This window comes from Hydra vulgaris, chromosome 04 (genome assembly GCF_038396675.1).
Source record: "Hydra vulgaris chromosome 04, alternate assembly HydraT2T_AEP".
Classification (NCBI taxonomy): Eukaryota; Metazoa; Cnidaria; class Hydrozoa; order Anthoathecata; family Hydridae; genus Hydra; species Hydra vulgaris.
In genome coordinates this window covers 19,986,109-20,007,089 of record NC_088923.1, presented here as the reverse complement: position 1 = coordinate 20,007,089, position 20,981 = coordinate 19,986,109, and the positions used below count along the sequence as shown (strand labels likewise).

The 20,981-nt window shown below is 29.8% G+C and overlaps 2 non-coding genes across 2 annotated transcripts; both read left to right on the top strand.

The window, feature by feature from the left end:
• Window positions 1-1,453: 1,453 nt before the first annotated feature.
• On the top strand, window positions 1,454-1,525 carry trnap-ugg (transfer RNA proline (anticodon UGG)). Its single transcript has one exon. It is a non-coding gene; the product is annotated as a tRNA-Pro (tRNA).
• Window positions 1,526-20,656: 19,131 nt separating this feature from the next.
• trnap-ugg (transfer RNA proline (anticodon UGG)) lies at window positions 20,657-20,728 on the top strand. Its single transcript has one exon. It is a non-coding gene; the product is annotated as a tRNA-Pro (tRNA).
• The last annotated feature ends 253 nt before the right edge of the window (window positions 20,729-20,981 follow it).

The following is a 20,981-nucleotide window of genomic DNA, read 5'->3' as shown; positions in this document are numbered from 1 at the left end:
TCAAAAAGTTGTTGAGTGTAACATTTTGACACTTGTGTCAAAATGTTGCAAATTAGTGACTTCAAAATGGTATCATTCTTCATGGGTGTTCAAGGAGATTTTACAAAATTTCCTTGTTTTCTTTGTCTCTGGATTAGCCGTGACACTAAGGCGCATTATGGCAAAAAGAACTGGCTAGAGTAGACCGTGCTTTCTGGCCGATGTGAAGTGGGAGCGGCTGATAAAACCTCATTAAGTGCTTATGACGCCGCTGCACGCCAAGTTAGGTTTCGTTTAGAAACTTGTACTGCACTTGACAAGTAGTGAGCAGCATTTAAAACCTTCAAGATCTTTTTCCAAGGCTGTCCGAGACTAAGGTTCGGGTTGGTATATTAGTCGGACAACAGATCAAGAAGATAGAATGTAAAGATTTTGCAAAGCTGTTCGATAGGACGAAGAGAAAGGCTTAAAGCAGTTTCATTGCAGTTGTTCAGGGCTACTTAGGTGACACAAAGCTTAAAACTATGTGGAGCTGATGCAGACTCTCATTAAGAATGACAGAAATGAGATAAAGAATGTCTCTGAAATTCAATACCTTTTCAGCATCTTGATAAACTCAAAGAGAACATGGGCGCTTACTCCAAGGAACAGGTCAAGCACTTTTATTATGATATATTAGACTTTGAACGTTGTAATCAACGACAGTATAACAAAAACATGATTAGGAACAACATTTGGAGGCCGCTCACATTACGTCTATTCCTTGCAATTTTTATTTTTATCTAATCGTAATGATAAAAATGAAATAAATCGTTCTATTTTCACACACAAAAAAAGAGTTTTCTTCGTGCTTCGTGTAAGCAAAGTTTATGCCTAATAAAGTCATTATTTTATATACTTTAGACATAAGCAATTGAAATATAACACTTAGAAGCCAGGAAGAAAAATTGTGTTATACAGTGTAACCAATTGTAAATATTTCTTTTCTTTTCAATACCTGAACTAAATGGTACAAATATTTTACTTTATTTTTGTTCATATTAAATAGATTATTGTACCTCAATATATCTACTTATTATATTAAATAAAGCTAGAATTCTTATAAAATATTTAGTTTATCAGGGTTTACAACTATAGTGTTTATATAGAACTTAATGAACAAGACTGTACCAATTATTTTTGTAAAAACAATTATTTTTTTTCAACTATTGTCACTAATGTATAGAATTAATTTTAGCAATGTTCAGATTCCTTTATAAACAAACAACTCTTGTTTAAACGTTAAAGAAATGTTAAATTTGATTTTTGACAGGCTTATATAGCAGTTCGACAGAATAAAGAAACATTTTTTTTAAAAAGTATGCTAAACAACCAAGCTCACAATACGTACTAAAGAGCAACTTTTATTTGCATTGTGTTATGCTTGAATGATTAAGACTTATTTTGTTATTATAAACGAGACTCTCACTTTTGTGGCTCAATGGTCTAGCGGTATGATTCTCGCTTTGGGTGCGAGAGGCCCCGGGTTCGAATCCCGGTTGAGCCCTCCTATTTTGCAATGTTAAGTATATTTTTTGTATTAATTTCCAGTTTCCAAAAGGCCTTTAAAGGTTGGTTAAATCAAGACCTAATCGAGTAGGTAATACATTAACCTACTCGAGTAGGTCTTATGGGTACTCAGTAAGACTTACTCAAGCAGGTCTTACTGATTGGATCTTGCTTTATCAATATAATTTCGCTTCTTCTGATCAGAAGAAGCAAAATTATATACAAATTTCGAAAATAACAATTGTTTCATATAAAAAGTATTGTTTTAAGATTTATTGCTTAAAAGCTGTGGTTTTTTAACTAAATATAAAAAAAGTGATTTTCACAATAATTTTCCTTTTTTTTTATATGTTTCCATAAAAAAAAGATATTGTTTTTTAAATTTTTAAATAATTTCTTTGAGTACAAGATTGATATATGTATATGTTCAAAGGTCTTTGGAAATCTTTAACAATACTTTTTATTCAAAATCTTTTTAAATCTTGTTTTATTTTACAAAAAGCAATAAGCTATTACGATGCAATTTTTAAAAATTGCTGTTATCTAATGTACCCTAATGCTAATAAATAACTTATATTATATTATTATATTATACGTACACATTCACAATTCTGTTTTAAACATACACAATTTTATTTTAAAGAAAATGTAGAAAACTAAATTGAATACTTTTTTATATTTTCACATTGTTATCTGTCATTTTACATTATTCTCAGTCACTTTTTGATTACTTTCACAAATAATGTGAAAGTATTCTATTTAGAACAAAATTATTTGTAATCTACAAATGAAATCACATAAAATAATTCCACTAGATGAAGTGGGTAAATACTTACCTCTCCAATAAAGGGCAGTGAAAGTGTATGTGAAAGTATGAAAAAATGTTAAAAATAAAGTATTGATATGTAATAGCATCAAAAAGTTGCCTTTTTCAAAAAAGTCCACTGCTAAAAGTGAAAAGAATGGCATGTAGGTTATTAAAATATCTTAAAATATATTTGATGAAGATATGCATATTGAACCAATTTCCATATTTTAAAACTTGTTAGAAAGATAAATCGGTGAATAACTATTTCGCTATTTCGTTTTTTTTAGAATTTTAGTGTGTCATTTTATTCAGCATTATTTTACTTTTATAATTATTCAAGAAATGTTTATAATAGTGTCTTAAGTTCACAGAGGACCAAAATTCCTGTAAAATGTATTTTTAATGCCTAATTACGAAAACATAAGTTAAAAGGTTTCTTCACTTTTAAAATATTTTAGCTATTTAGACATGTAGTATCTTGTTTTATCATGTTTTATGTCTTTCAGATGATTTATTTCAAACTTAATTGATTAATTTATTGATTAACGTTAGGATTACGCTTTTTTTATATACATAAAAATCATGTTTATGAGAAACTAATATTGTAAGCCTTAAAATTTTATAAAACTACTAGAAAGATATTTATTTATAGCAATTTTTCTTTTTATTAGGGGAAAACGGGGGTAGGATGGCGAATGGGGCAAGATGGATTTTCACATAGCGACTCAACAAAAAAAACTTAAAAATGGGTAAAAACGAAGTTCTATTTACATCTTTCATTTTAATACGCCAATTACGTTTTTTAAATATCATTTTAAAAAACGTTTTATAAAACTGGAGTCAGATATCGCATATTAGGTCATCTTGCCCAAGTCACGTGGCTAGATGAAACATTTATGAACTTTTTATTTGAATTTTTATTTCAAATTTTTTTACTTGCAAACTGAAAATTCATTTAAAAAATGAATCATTATGATAAAATGAACATACTGACAAAGTATTACTGCTTCATGACTGATAGTTTTGCAATAACTTATAGCTTTAAAAACTATATTAGTTATAGTTATATTGTAATAAGTAAACTATTTTATTAGGAGTTGGAGGAATTAGATTTCCTTATTTTTCACCTTCATATTTACGTCAACATAACAGGGCTGACGACGCGGGTTTCAAAGTGGAGGGTCAAGGTTCTCAATTTCTAATAAAGTTCCTTTATATCTAAAAACTTCTTTAAAAAATGGTTCTTTAGAAAAACGTCAGGATTCAGTGCCTACTGACCCTCCCCCCTCCATTCCGGTGTCATTGACCCTCCATAACACATCTTACTTCCCATTTTTGATCTAAACTAAGCACCGGCGATGTTTGTATAACTTCGTTTTTTGAAGTTGAATGAAGTCGAATAGCGAATATTCGAAGAACTTTGGTTACATAGTTTAACAAATAGTTAATTTAGTTTACAAATAGTACAATTAGTTTAACGAATGGTATTAGATCCTATTACAACCTTCGTCAACAAATATACTATTTGCTATTTTTTCCACTCTCCAGTTAAAAGTTCAAGAATCTAATTTTAGCTTCATTTTTTTTTTAAGATTGCAAAACAAACAATTCTCTTTGGACATTATTAGCGATTTGTATAATTTTTTGATTTCTAAAACGCAGACACAAGTATAATTTTATAACTTCTAAAACGTATGGAACACAAATAGTTTTAGTTGGGTCTTATGGGTCTTATTTTGGCACAAATAGTCCGGTAGAATTTCGATACAACCAGGATTGAAATAGTATAGAGTTGAAACTTTGTTCAAGTTAACATAAATATATGATGTCACCAAAAAAAAGAAGCTCCGTCATTAGGAACAACGGAAAGTGCTCTTTTGGGCCTAATCAAAAAAGAGTAATAACTTTTAAAATCAAATTTTTATTTTCAATAATGTACTTTTTATATATCGTTGGAAAGATGATTTAATGCTGATTCATATTCATATAAGAAGTATGGATTAAAAACAATTTGTTTAGAGAATATGATTTATCATGTCTATGAAACAAATTATAAAAAACACAATAAGTAATAAGATTCTTCAGTAATAATTGTTTTTATTAATTATTTAGCACGTACTTTTGATAACAAAAGTTATGTTATGAGATAAGATCTATAATAAAAGTTATCTAAAACAATATGGTTAACTAATGAGTAAAAAATAATTCAAATAAATCTTCAAAGATGTTTCTAATGTCATCAGTATCGTCAAAGTATTCAAAGTCGCTGATACTATCATTTTGCATTTTCAAAATTTGTTTTCGTATTGTTTTGTAGTTTCCTATAAAATAATACGAGGTAATTAAATATAATAAACTGTGGAATGCTCCATTCATACTAAAAGATGGTAACAAATTGCGTCAAACCTGATTTTTTAGTCTTTTTAAAATCACCTCTTCGTTAGGACAACTTTCTCTTTGACAACCGCCAAAAGTGGAAACGCACTAAAGACCATATATTCGACAACTGCAAGTATTTGATTCAAGTTGGGATTTGAAGACATTTTACAACTGCATCTTATAACACTTAGAAGGTTTTGAGGTGCTACATCGTTAACAATTATTATTGGGATAAGAGCATTGTTTTCCTTTTTCCATACCCAGTCTTCAGGATTAAGATTCAAACACTCGTCAAATAACTTTCATTCAATAACTTAAAGATGGATGCGTAACCCATGTAAGTATGCCGCTTATTCAGTTGGTGATAACTTATGAACTTCAATTATACTTTCGCAAGTCATTTCCAAATGTTTTTGATATCTAAAATGGAAAGATTAGTTTGTTGTTATTTTTCATACTTGTAACTACCAGAATAAAATTAATTAACAGCTACTTTATAAAAAGCAGTCTTCTACTACGTTAAGATGTACGATATATTGCTAGTGGAACATCTTTGTAGCAATTAGTATCTTAGTTTCATGGTGCATAAGTTAGATTATCTAAATTAATAACATGTAGCAAACAGTATACGAACCTTAATTTTTCCAATGCTTCAACAATTGCTCCATTGTAAATGATTTTAAATGCCAAAGTTGCTGCTTTACCAACAGCATCTTTATCTGTCTAAAAGTTTGTGATTAACTGTGATGTTTCTTGGAGCTTATTAGATTTTTTTAGAAGACTTAAAAAGCTGGTTTTGCCTTTTCCGTATGTTGTAGAGGTGGTATCACACCCTGACCATACATGTACAAGAAATAAGTGCTCTTTAAACTCGCTGATTGTGATAGTTAATTCTCTCATGATCCAGAGGTTAATCTTTTTCAGGCATGAAATAGACATTACACGTGTTTTTTCTCCAATGAAACAAAAGCATAACAGCTATACCAGTGTCATCAGCTGCAACTACAATTTCGCTATATAATGCTAGCTGTAAAACGGTTAAAAACAACTTTGTATCAGCATCACATGGGCATATATGCACTTTGTATCCTGCATCCATAAGATGTTTTGCTAGCAATTAAATGAACTCTACTTTGTTTTGTTGGAATAATAAAAAGCGCTCCTGGCCAAACAACAATGTATTATCTTTATGCTCAATGATCAGCTAATAATTTTTTCCTCCTTGTCTTTTAACATGCTCATTTGATTTAGTTGAAAAAGTTTCATAACCATCAAACACGTCACTTACTACACCATAATTGCGTTTGATATATGTTAAGTACAACTTGCAAATATCACCGAAGTTCGCAGTCTAAAAAGCCTCTTGCGCGTCTTGCTAACTCCATTTCTTTGTGTTGGTCGCTTGTTTCTATTTCACATCCTGTTAGAGTGTCATGGCATTGTGTATAGCCGACTTGGAGTTTAAACTAAGTACCCAAAGAGTTTTGACACTTTCGGTTAGTCCACGTCATCGAATTAAGCCACCTCTACTTTTTATAGAATGCAATAATGTTTGTTCTATTACCAAATCAAAACAAAGCCCCGCCCAATAACGACTGGTTCTTCTTACAGCATGCAATCCATTTTAAATGCAGTCACTAAACCAAGAACTTTTGAGACACCAGAACTCCGTTTCTTGAACATAAATTCTGACATTCTTGGCGTAGTTTATTGCAGCAAATAAATTTAGCATAAGCTTTGTTGAGTGTAGGTAAAGAGATTGATTTGATGTTCTCTTTGCAATAATTAGGTTTTTTTGCGATTGCAATATATTTCATATATTGAAGCCAGAGTTCTGCAGTTCTAGATTGTGACTTCATAGTTTTGACGAAATTGTCTACTTTACTTGAAACGTTGATAAATTTTTCTTTTTCTACAAACTTTTCAAATTCTTCTACAGGTTAAGTACTTTTAATTGCTTTTTTCAAAAATAGGTTGAAACGAGGAAATATCAATCTAGGATATCCAGCAGTATAATTTTAAGGGCACTTTCTGCTAGAATGTGTGCTCAAAGCAACCTTGCAATAGCTTTTCCGGACATCATATGTATAAAACTATTTTCTGCGTATATCTCATTAAACAACTCCCCCAAACCAGGTCCTTCAATAGATTTACCAATGCTTCCAAAGAAACTTATTATGGTTTGAAATCCACCCAATTAACATACTATATTTAAATTTTCTTCTTTAATGACTGCTGTCGCTCTTATCTATAACTGTTCGTCAAAAGTTACGCAAGGTATTGGTATGTTTAATTTTTCAATCTGATCCATAACAAAACGAAGGGTGGAGTAAACGCATCTTTCACCCGAAGGATTGAGATCAGTTATTGGAAGAAACAAAACTAATGATTTTTGAAATCTTTGTATCAGTTACTAGTTGCATAAAACCTGACCATTTTTTTTTTGTTTGGTTGTGGGTTCTCATAACAAGTCAAAATTGTAATCGGAGAATACAATTTTGGCATCTCCGATTGCAGAAGTGTAATCAGAGATGCCATTTTTCTGTAAGGTATAAATTTAACTATCTGAAAGCCAACGTTACTAGATTCTAAATAAGGTAACATCTTAACACCACAATCCGTAACTAAATTGGGTGTTTTCTTTTTTGGTTCTAAATGTTGTCTATAACTTTTTCGGCATTCAGTTACCGAGCTAACCAATATAATAACGATCCCGTGAAATGTTTATACTCCAGATAGTGTGGCAGTTTTGTGGTCTACATTATTAGCAACCCACTGAACTACAGATTACAGCCATTCTTGTAGATTAACGGCGTCATTTGCTTCAATGGCAGATTGTTTGAAGCGACGGATTTCATCCAATGTGATAAAGAATCCGAATTTCGAAAGATGATAAAGTAGCCACTTAGAACCAAAAGATTTGTCTAATTCAACACCGATTCCAAACGGAATTGAAGATATTATTGATTTAGGCCTTGAAGCTTGCACGATACTTTGTCCAATACTTATTTTTTTTAGTTTGGGTGGAATTAGTAATTGAAGAAATGTCATCAAGCTACTTGGAACCCATATTTTTGGATGATCTTTGCAATTAACTATATCATCTTTTGTAGAGTTTTCATTTTTATTATAAGGAATTTTTCTTTTGTCGGATGTAATAATCTTTGCTGTTGCTCTATCTAGATCTTTAACTGTTTTTTTGTCTTCTTCTTAATTTGATTAATAAGATTAGAGGCCATATCTTTAAAACAAACCAGATCTGCTCAACCTTTTAAGGACCTTTTTGATTGAATATATGTATTCATCATTTCCGATAAGTTGGTACATCCTCTCATGAAGGTCCTTTAATGTGCACAACTCACTATCTGCGTCCTCTTCTAACCAATTACAAACTTTTCATAAAAAAGATTTTGGCATAGATAGATCAAGAGGTCATCTGTTTATATTTTCAGATTGCACATGCAGTGTCATACTTGGGTTATAGTAGACAGCATCTACCGTGACGAGATCGATGCTACTTTCTCAACGTCCGATTTCTGTTTTTCCCCACGCATCATTTCATTCATCAAACGAAATGATGCATTTCAACGAAATGGTGCAATTAGGAAAAACTTATTAAACAACGTTTAATAAGTTTTTCCCCAAATCGGTAAAATTGTTACTTTAATAACTGGATTTTTTTTATTGTCATCATTATTTTCGCAAAGAAAGCAATTATTTTTCTAATCAAAAGAGTTCGAAAGAATAGAAGATGATACCAAAGATCGTAATAAATTAAATTGTTTGTGTGCGGAGTTCTATGATCTACAAATGTTCTTTTGCAGCTATGATGAACTAGAACTCTGATTTTTCATAGAATCGAAGTACGTAGCTACTTCTTTCATTTCCTTTTTTTTTTTTTGCTGAACTTTGTTAGTTTTGACAATGATATAATTGACAATGACATGTGACTTTTTACTGAGAGTTTCGTCAATAATAAACGATTCTTGGCATATTAACTTTTCTATTTGACAGCAATTTGAGAGCTATATAAAAATTCATTGTCGCTTTTAGTTTTAATATTTTTTTTGTTGTGCTTTATGCATAATAAAATAAGTAATTTTGTCATTATAAATTATTAGTTTATATCAATATTCTCATCACAAATATAGCAATCATAATTGTTTTGGTTTAAACATTTAAGGTACTTATATTTATTTTTATCATATCCAGATTTCTAATTAATTTTTATCTACATTATTTATCCATTTATTATTTCAAGTTTTTACGTATTCATAAGAAAAATTTTGTGGTTTCTTTTTTGTAAGTGGAAGTGTTATGGTTAAAAGTGTCATACCTACTCTTCCTATGTATCAAATTTACACCAGTAGTTTTAGATTAAAAGAATCGGGTTGTACTCCATAAAATAGTTAAAACTAAATAAAAATTTAACATAAAAATAGAATATTTTCATTTTACCATTTAAAGTAAATTAAATGTAAAATGAAAAATTTTTCCATTAAACCACGTTTAATTAAATTTAATTATATATAGGCTAAATATAAAACGAGCAGCTGCACCACATCAGATTACAGAATCCATACTATCCGTGAGACATCCATGATACGAATCTATAATGTATATTTACTTTGCTAATAACCAGTGCAGGCGCCAGCATTTTTTGGTCTTTGAGATTGCTAACTTTCAGACATAGAGCAAACTCCAAACATTTATGCTTATACTTATGTCAAATAAGGATGCTTTGCAAAAAATTGCGATTATTTGAGCTTGAGAACAAAATAAGCCGCAAAGTTTTGTCCTACCCTGCCTTAAATGTGAGAACAACGAGTTGATAAAATATTTTTTTTTTACCATTTTCAACTGATAAATTTTGAGTTTCATAGTGCTATCTCTCAGCGTTCAAAAATTATGACAATATAAAATTTGTAACCCCCTTTAAACGAGGTGGGTTTAAACTTTATATGGTCATAATTTTTGAACGTTAAAATATTTTACTATGAAATTTAAAATTTAACTATGAATATAAGTCTAGTTAAAAATGGTATAAAAATATTTCATCAACTTGTTGCTCTCACGTTTGGGGCAGGGTAGGTCAAAAATTTGGGGCTTTTTTGTCTCCAAGCTCCAATCATTGCAATTTTTTGCAAAGCATCCTTATTTGACATAATTATAAACATATAAATGCTTCATGTCTGTAAGTTAGCTATCTCAAAGACCAAAAAATGCTGGCGCCGCACAGTGGAAAATAGTACAAAAACGTACCATAAATGTTTTTTGCTTGTACCATAAATTTTTTTTAATAGTTGATCTTCACTATAATGTAGAAATTTCAGCATATTTTATGTAAAAAAATAATTTTTGAAGCCCAACTGTTTCATATTTTTGTAAATCTTCAATTGAAACTCATTTGCTTCATCACTTTAAAAGTTATTTTCGAGAAAACCTTTTATAAATAAGTATAAAGTATTATACATTTTTGAAAGCATCATGTTATAGAGATTTTAGAACAAATTCATATTTTTAATTATATGATTTTGTTTACTAATAATTAATTGAACTATAAAATGAGCCAGAAAATAAAAAATCTTAAAGTTCACCGATAATTTGGGCAGTCACCCACGCTTACCCACGCATTTTTTTTATAACTGATTTGTAGCTTAGGTTTCTATAATATTGATTTATTAAAATCAGCTATGGCTACGTGCGGTTTCCGAAATTATCGGGAATAAAGTGATAAAAGTAAAAAAAACAGAAAACCGCTTTTTATCGTGCTTTCAAATTTTGTTCATTTATAACAACAGCTTGGAATATGTTTCTTAATTTATTATCAAATTTTTAACTGATACCATGGCATTCTTGTATTTTTGCACTCATTTTGTGGTGAATGTACACTGCCAATATATAAAGAGTTGATTTATTAATTTTAACATTTATATCAGTGAAACAAATTCACAGTGGAAATTAAACAGACACGCTTGAATATTGAATATTACGCACGTTACTTTCGTGACTTGTTAAAATGACAACTTTTAAGTGTTCGAAATGTAAATTATTGCTTTCCTATATTGACGGAGGAAAGACGTTGAGGCACTGTCAACAATTTTAAAAGAAAACTATCATCTTTCTGAGGACAACTTGTGCTTCATCATTAGTGATATTCAAAGACACATTATTCCGTCATTTAATAAACGATGGATACTGGCGTCACGGAAAAAGGAAGCTTTTTATCTAAGAACGGTAATTGGTTGGATTCTGAATACTATGTATCTTTGCCTAACTTAGAAGATGTAATTAGATTTAACAAAAGCACAATATTTGTACATGAGGAAGGTGACAAATGAACGAAACTGTTCCATATTCCCACCATATTGTAAAATTCAAGAAATTAAACAGACCTGCTATCCACCATCTTCTGTAATAGAAATTACGAACACACATGCCAAAATTCTGGAACTGCAAGATTTATTGGATCACACTGTAGCTAGAATTTTGAGCATAGATTCCGTGTACATTATTGAATTAAACATTTAGTTTTATATATTAAATGGGGCTGTGATGGTTACTCTGGCCAAAACCGATACAAGCAGAAACTTCCAGAGGAATCTGAACTTATTTCTGATGCAAATTTGTTTATTAGTTCTTTGGTGTCTATCAAATTAATTGATAAAGTAACTGGCGCAGTTGTTTGGCAAGATCCGGCACCTTCATCAGTTCGTTTTTGTCGACCTATATGCATAGAATTTTGCATAGAGACTCCCGAGAAAACTAAAGCCATTGTAGGTGAAATAAAGATTCAAATAAACTCTTTGCAGCCATCTATAACTAATAAAAAGGCTAAATGTGCACAAGTAAAACATGAACTTTTTCTAACAATGATAGATGGAAAAGGGGCTCAGGCATTAACAATGGCATGAAAATTTGATTAAGGTGTTATTATAAATGCTTTTATGATAAATGCTGAAAGTTTTGGTAGTTATGCTGTAGAAACTGCCCAAACCTGTGTGATCAATTATGGATGGTACTATATGTCATCTTCAGTACACAAAATCTTACTTCACGGAGAAAGTATCATAAAGCATTTTGCAGTACTTCCTATTGGTCAACTTTCAAAATTTTGCCTTCATCATGCCAGAAAATGTTCTCGATCAGTTACAAATGAAGATGTGTTTCATACTCTTCTGTACACTTACAATCTGTACATCACCAGCTTTAGAAAACTGTATAACAAAAATGTGCAAGAACTTAATGAAGATACTCTGCAGCTTTTGAAAGTCGACGAACTGATTTTAGTAACTGAAAGTACCTATGTAGTTATGATATAGTACCTTTAATATAACTATACATTATTTCATAAGAACAACTATTTAAAAATAGTTATTAAGAAACTGTTTTAAATATTTCTATAATTAGTAAGTAAGCATTTTATGTATTTTTCGTCGTTTCTTATAACTTTAAGGTATTTTCATACATTTGTAAAGTATTATGTTAAAGTGTAAATTTTTTGATTTTTTATTTATTTTTAATTTTTTATTACAAAAAGTTCTTATAAAAAGTATTTCATGAGAAGCGTCATATACTACTTTACATTTGTGCAAAATTTCAATTCTCTATTTTTATTAACAAAAAAGTTATCTATTTTTAGTCCGAAACACACCTTTATTTTCCACTGTGCGTCGGTCCTGCTAATAACCCAAAACAAATGGTATCTATGCTCCACGACTGATACTTTCCTCGGCTATGGTTCATTATTTCTGTTTATATTTACTACATTTAACATAATTAATTTTCTCTTCTTTGAGGCTCTTTGTTTTCCACTGGAAATCTGTTCTTTAGTACTTTTATCTTAATCTGCTACACCCTTTTAAATTGTTATGCATCTCTAAGGCGTTCACTGCTAAGTGCAGTTCTACTAGAATGAATTGTATTCAACACAAAAAGTATTTACGAACACGCAGATTCATACAAATAAAGGCATTAAATAAAATATAAAGCTTTAACATTTAGAACTCTACAAATACAAAACACAATAACAACACAACTTACAGAGCACTGAAAAAATATTTACTTAAATCTAACTTAAACAACACTTACTTAACTCTAAATCAATCACTGAATAATACTCCCCTTTCAAACACCACCTCTCAATACTGGATATCTGTCCAAATATTACAATTTATCTAAAACTCCCTTCCACTTATATAAAATATTTTTTCCTTTCTCTTAAAACTATTACGGCCTCATGGTTCCATATAAGTCGTAGAACTTTAATAGCTTCCACTGCGAAACAATTGCAAATTATTATTAATAAAAATCTGGTGTCCTTCTTTGATGATTGTATTTTTATTTAAATGACATATCAATCACTTCTTATAACTATTACAAGTATTTTTATACATTACAAGTTACAAATTATTACATTTATTTTTATTCGCTTAAATATTTATTACATTTATGTTTATTCGCTTAAATATTTATTACATTTATTTTTATTCGCTTAAATATTTATTACATTTATTTTTATTCGCTTTTTGTTTTTACTATTACTTTTTTATAATTACTACTTTTTTTTTTTAACTGTTTTAACTATTTTTTTTCATTTATTAATTTTTTAGCATTTTCTTTTTTTATTTAGTATTTGGTTGCACATAATTACATAATATAATATATAAACATTTAAAATAGAAATGTAAAACTGTCAAACAACGTTTGTCTTATTCAATGTTTCTTAGCTTCTTGTTAAAATTGTGCATTAATCTGTCATAGTGCTCTACTACTGTTTTATGTTTTTGTTTAATCTTTAATAATAATAATTTAATCTAATTAATTCAAGTAAAATATACCACAAAAATGTGAGAGAAATTCTAGCCAACTAAATTTTCTCAAAATTCTAAAATAGTTTGCGGATTTTTTTTTTGATGGTCGGAAAAAAAAAAAATCTTGAAAACATCAAGAAAAATATTTTATCATCAATTACACTAGAAAAAAATTTTTTATTAAAAAAAAAACTTTCATCTAAACATTGAGAGCTCATGTGTCCAAATAGATATTATTCTTTTTCTGAAAAATTGTGAAAATTTTACTATTGAGTTAGATCTTTTGTGATTCAATCATTGAAGCGGCGTGTCTAACACAGGTTTCGCTCGCTGTATGCGTTGGACAGTAATGAGGTTTTTATTCGATTGCGTTTATAAGCAAGCCACGTAATGCATGTGTTAACACAAAGCCAGAATATCGAGCTTCAGAATAAAAACAATAATAGTCTAATAACAGATTAAAATTGGAAATAAGTACTGCATTAAAATGTTTGATGATCTTTTTTACTTTATTAGAACAGAAATTGAAAGGCAATTTTTTGCAACTACTGCATATCAATACTAATGCTATTACTATTGCATATCAATACTAGCTTTTTGCTACTATTGCAATATCAATACTAATATACAATAATAATGCATGCAATTCCAATAAAAGCCGCTATACACCCTGCCAATCTTTATTTAATAAGTTAAATATACTAAATACCTACCAAATAAATATTTATCTTCTAATTTTTATGTTCAAAATTAATAAAAGTATTATTCCAAAAACTTTAAACCCCTCATTCAAATCTAATCGGAATAAATACTTAACTAGATATTCAAATAAAAACTATTATTTCAAAGTATTCCCAGCAAGCACACAACGTTGAAACAACGTTGAAATAACGTTGATCAACGTCGATCAACGTTATTTCAACGTTGTTTCAACGTTGTGTGCTTGCTGGGTTATTTCAAAAACTTTTAACCCCTTACTCAAAACTAACCGAAATAAATACTTAACTAGATGTTCAAATAAAACCTATATACAACCCAAAAGTTATTTTGCTGCCACTAAGTTTTCAATTTCAATTAGAGGACCAAAGGCATGGAATAAAAGACTCACAACTGAACTTAAAACTCTTACAATGTTAAGTGAGTTTAAGGCTGAACTTAAACAGTTATTAATGAAAAATGATTTACCACAAACCTATTTCTGAAATTGCAAAATATCCTTATGATTGATCTATCAAATAAATGAAAAGTATATTAATTTTAGAAAAGCTGAAGTTAAATGCGCTTGGTAACTTTTCAAATTTATTTATATCTTTGTTGTTTAATATATGTTGTTATTTTTGTTTTTGTTTCTTAGACGTTGGTTTTGTGTTCTGTTTAGCAGTTTAATATAAAAAAATACAAAAAGTAAAAAAAATTTATTTATGATTTTTCAATAATTAAAAATTAAATATTTCCGTGCTTTAAAAAATATACGTTTAAGTTGATGGCGCATCTTGTTAATTTTTAATAAATTGTTTTATTTATTACTTTACCAATTTTACGTTTGCTTTTTTTATATAGTTAACGGAATAGCTTATTTTTAAATTAAACTTTATATTTACGAAATTTATCAAGGGGCTTGGCGATAAGACATATTAGTCTTCTTCTCGCCCCTGCTACCTATACAACTTGTTATTAACATAAGGATTGTATATATTTACACGGCAAATAAAAAATAAAAAATAAAAAAAAATACTTCACTTTTTATATTTTCTCATATTGCTCTTTAATGGAGAGCTAAAAATCAATCTACCTAATCAAGTGGAATATTGTTTTTTGAGATTTCATATTGTAGATTACGAATAAATTTGGAACAAAATTATTATGCAAAACAACTTAAGAAAAGTATAAATGAGTTTGGTATAAACAATTCAAAGTTGCCGTTTTCTTATTTAAACTTTATTTTTTATGTAGCTGTTGTTATTGTTTTTAAACTTTCAATAAGAATCAAATAATTACTGTTATTTGAAAACAATTATTACTAGGAATTACAATTTGTATTCAGTTGTTAAACTTTTGGTTACATCAATTGCATTAATGTTGTAATCTAAACTTTGTAAATGTTATTTTGTAAAATGTTTCAAGAGCAGTTTTTTCACGTGGAAAGCTGTAAATTTAAAAAAGTTGTTTAAAATTGTAATACCCTATCAAGTTTTCTAAAATGACATTTTTTATAACATCAAATATTAAATTTTGAAAGTTTTTCAAAAAAGAAAATACTTTAACATCGGTCTGGAGGAAACATTTTAATATTAATTACCTACCACCTTCTCCCCATATGTTACATTATAGGTTTTAACCGTTTTTATAGAAAAAAGTTTTGTTTTGAACTCAATAATAGTTATTAAATAAAATTAGAGTAAACAAAAATTTACCACGACCTTCTTTTTTTGTTTAATGACTATTATTGGGTTTTGTGAAGTGTTTTAAAATAATTTTCAAAATCTAAACTAACTTTTGAACTTTTTCTAATAAAAACAGTTAAACCTATAGTGTAACATATAGAGAGAGGGTGGTAGATAATAGATATCAGAATATTTCTTTTCAGAAAATGATCCTAGTTAAAATATTTTTTTAAAAAGAGTTTCAAAATTTAATAACTTTTTTAGGTTATAAAAAGGTCATTTAAAAAATATTACAATTGAGTATTACAATTACAATTATTTTTAAATAACTTTAACAAAGTTTACAAAGCAACAACAATTGTAACAAAAAATTTAACAACTGAAATGTAAAATGTAATTTCTAATAATACTTTTAAAATAATAGCAATTACCTGATTCTTATTGAAAATTTAACAATAATTACAACAGATACATAAAAAAAAAATTATATGAGAAAATGGCTGCATTAAATTGTTTATACCAAAATCAATTACACTTTTCTTGAGCTGTTTTGCATAATCATTTTGTTCCAAATGACGTTTGTAGCGCTTCCACACTTTTTAGTGCTAATGATTAGGACTTTTTTAATTAAATCTAAAGTTTTTTTTGTTGCACTCTCAAGAATACTTTCTCCTTCACACCAGAGACAAGTATATTTATCACTGTAGCTACTTATACCAAATAAAGAGTTACCACGTTTCAGATCAAATTTTATTGAGTATTTCCATTATGTTCTGAAACATCATCATCTAAAGCTACAACCGATCATCTCTTTACATTGGATCATCTAGATTTTCTGAAGTTGTATTTTTGCATGATGGATTGAAAACATTTACAAATATTTGAGAAAACCCTGTTCAGCATCAATTGAAACCCTAACAACAAAACAATTAGGATTCAAACGACTATTTTCGATTATGCAAAGAATTAAATTAGAAGTATCTTAAAAAAACTATATCTAAAAGTAACTTTAATTCATCTTAAACAAAACCAATAGAAAAGAATCTGATAAATATTTCAAGGTACATCAGATTATCAGTACATACTTTTAATTTTTAACAAAAATCATATGTTTGCTTTGTTTCTGCAAACACCATAAAGTCTTTAACAGATAGATAAATAAAGTTCTTTAGGTTGCTCGATTGGCACACCTATTAGTTCATGATCTTTGAAAATTTGTATGTGAAATACTTTTCACTAATTTTTTCAATCATTAAAGTAAATTTTAGGACAAATAAATTAGTAAAAAACACTTATTTAACTTTTTCTTCTATTTGAAGTTTCACCATTGCTGGATCATTAGGAAGAGTTACTAAATCTTGAAAAAAATTCAATTTATAGAAAAAATATATTTTACAGGAAGTTATAAATTATTATAAAAAAATTTTAATTACTATATTTCTTTGGTTAACGGGAAGTTACAGAAAGTAATTATTAAATAAATTTCTTTGGAATGGGGATAGTTTAATTTGGTCATTTGTTTTTTTTGTTTTAAGAGGTATTTATTTTCGTGTCTACATTTAGAAATTAATTCAGATTTTTTATTTAATTATCTTTCCTGATTGAAAGGAGTAATTATTTCAAATTTTTCTTGCAAACATTGCATACATTTTTTGGAAATGTTATTATCAGATTTTAGAATAGACCATTGTAAATTATATATATATTTTTTTTCTTTTAAATCCCAAATATATTTTGACAGCATAGTCTCTTTTGAATATTTTTTGTGTTTGAACGATTGTTTGTGGTTGGCATAACGTATTTTCCAATCCCCCTCGGTTAAGCATTCTCCTAATCAAATTAACAGTTGTAGAACAGACAACAGCTAGTGTTGTCTGTTCTACAATTGTTAATTTGATTAGAAGAATTGTAGAAACGATGTTTTTACAATTCTCCTAATCACTCTAGAACTTTAAAGAAACTTCCAATATTTTCGAGAAACTCTCAGAACTTTCGAGAACGTTCTCGAACGTTCCAAAAGTAGCTGTACAAGTATTAAAGCACAGGTGTCTTGAACCAAAATTCCGATTCGTGCTATTGGAGACTGAAAGGATAACGATTTATAGTTGATGAGAAGTTATTTATTTTATTAGGTATCAAGAGGTTGTTTGCATCCAGCTGATTCATTTTTCTACGTGTGCGGACGGTTCATAAAGAAAAGAGCGATAAAGTAGTCTGTAAAAGAATGTTGTATTTTGTGCAAGGCCTACTTGTCAGACTTCGGCGTGCCGATCGAAGATTAAGAGAAATATTGGGCACCGCATTACACATGAGAATATTGCAAGAAAACCCTTGAAGATGAACTGATCATTTGCTTCTCGCTTTGATGTGTTTTAATTTATTTTCATAAAATTTCAATGTATTAGGTCTAGTTTATTTCAAAGAGTTGAAATTTCCAAAGTTTTATCATAAGTTGTGTACGTTCCATCTTGAAATCATTGCATTGTTTGAAATTTCCTGTCCTCAAATTATTATAAATCTTATGTATTAATATGTGCTATGTTACACGTTGGTACAGAGAAGAGAAGCAAGTCATGAAGTTTGCTATCCCGTGAATTTCACGAGAGCCGAACGACCACTCAAGCAACTGCATGGTAAATCCAAAAAAATGTTGCATCGGCAAAAATGCCCCTCAGAGCGTTTATCCGGACAAACCTTCTTTCATCGCCCAAGTACCACACAGCTAGATCTACCTGTTCCAACACCTCCTAGACGGCATCGGTCATCTTCAGGACAGCAGCAAAACAGATAGCCAGGCAGATACTGAAGATAAGGACTACAATTTTGTAGATGAATTTGTGGATAGAAAGCCGTACTTCCTAAACCAGAAAAACGTAAGTGGTTTATTTAAGGACGTCGGGTTTACGAAATCGAATGCTGAGCTTCTGATATCAGGCTCAAACAGTGTAACTTGGTTGATGGTTGCGTATAAGTAACTGATCAGAGAAAGCGGCATCAAGGATTCTCCGACTTTTTCAGTCAGCGTGATGGGCTGTGCTTCTGCAACAATGTTAACGGTCTATTAAAGCCTATAGGTATCACATGTAATTCTATTGAATGGCGCCTATTCATAGACAGTTCATACCGGAGCCTCAAACCCGAGATGATTCACAATGGAAACAACTACAGTCTCTCCCAGTGGCCCACCCTGCGCATCTCAAAGAGGACTACACCGTGTCTAAATGTTGCTGAGTGGATTAAAGTATAATGACTTCAGGTTGGAGGTCATCAGTGACTTCAAAATGGTATTATTCCTCATGGGTCATCAAGGAGGGTTCATAAAATTTCCTTGTTTCTTCTATCTCTAAAATAGCTATGACACAAAAGCGCATTATGGCACAAAGGACTGGCTACAACGTTTCGAGTTTTCTGTTGGGAAGAGCAATATAAAGTGGGAGCCGCTGATAGAACCTCATAAAGTGCTTATGCCGCCGCTGCAAACTAAGTTAAGCCTCATTAGGCAATTTTTACTGCTCTTGACAAGAAGTCATCAGCATTTCAATACCTTCAAGATCTTTTTCCGAAGCTGTCCAAGGCTAAGGTCCGGGCCTGTAAATTAGTCGGACCACAGATTAAGAAGATTATATAATGTGAGGATTACGCAAAGTTGTTCAGCAGGACGGAGAGAGCGACTTAAGCAGTTTTGTTGCAGTTGTTCAGGGCTTCCTAGGTAATCACAAAGCTAAAAACTATGTGAAGCTGGTGCAGACTCTTATTAAGAATTACGCAAATGGGATAAAGAGTCTCTATGAAAGTCAAAACCCTTGATTAGCATCTCAACAAATTCAAAGAGAACATGGGCGCTTACACCAAGGAGCAAGCTGAGCGCTTTTATTAAGATATATTAGACTTTTAAACGTCGTTACCAAGGACAGTATAACAAAAAAAAGATTAAGGATGACATTTGGGGGCTTTTCACATTACGATTATAAATCTAGAAAACCTAAACATTTCTGAACCCTTTTGAGTGGTTTCTGACCGTGTTTGTCTACTCTTTGCAATTTTTATTTTTATCTAATCGTAATAATAAAAATGAAATAAATCGTTCTATTTTCACACACAAAAAAAGAGTTTTCTTCGTGCTTCGTGTAAGCAAAGTTTATGCTTAATAAAGTCATTATTTTATATACTTTAGACATAAGCAATTGAAACATAACACTTAGAAGCCAGGAAGAAAAATTGTGTTATACAGTGTAACCAATTGTAAATATTTCTTTTCTTTTCAATACCTGAACTAATTAGAACAAATATTTTACTTTATTTTTGTTCATATTAAATAGATTATTGCACCTCAATATATCTACTTAATATATTAAATAAAGCTAGAAATCTTATAAAATATTTAGTTTATCAGGGTTTTCAACTATAGTGTTTATGTGGAACTTAATGAACAAGACTATACCAATTATTTTTGTAAAAACAATTATTTTTTTTCAACAATTGTCACTAATGTATAGAATTAATTTTAGCAATGTTCAGATTCCTTTATAAACAAACAACTCTTGTTTAAACGTTAAAGAAATGTTAAATTTGATTTTTGACAGGCTTATATAGCAGTTCGACAGAATAAAGAAACATTTTTTTTAAAAAGTATGCTAAACAACCAAGCTCACAATACGTACTAAAGAGCAACTTTTATTTGCATTGTGTTATGCTTGAATGATTAAGACTTATTTTGTTATTATAAACGAGACTCTCACTTTTGTGGCTCAATGGTCTAGCGGTATGATTCTCGCTTTGGGTGCGAGAGGCCCCGGGTTCGAATCCCGGTTGAGCCCTCCTATTTTGCAATGTTAAGTATATTTTTGTATTAATTTCCAGTTTCCAAAAGGCCTTTAAAGGTTGGTTAAATCAAGACCTAATCGAGTAGGTAATACATTAACCTACTCGAGTAGGTCTTATGGGTACTCAGTAAGACTTACTCAAGCAGGTCTTACTGATTGGATCTTGCTTTATCAATATAATTTCGCTTCTTCTGATCAGAAGAAGCAAAATTATATGCAAATTTCGAAAATAACAATTGTTTCATAT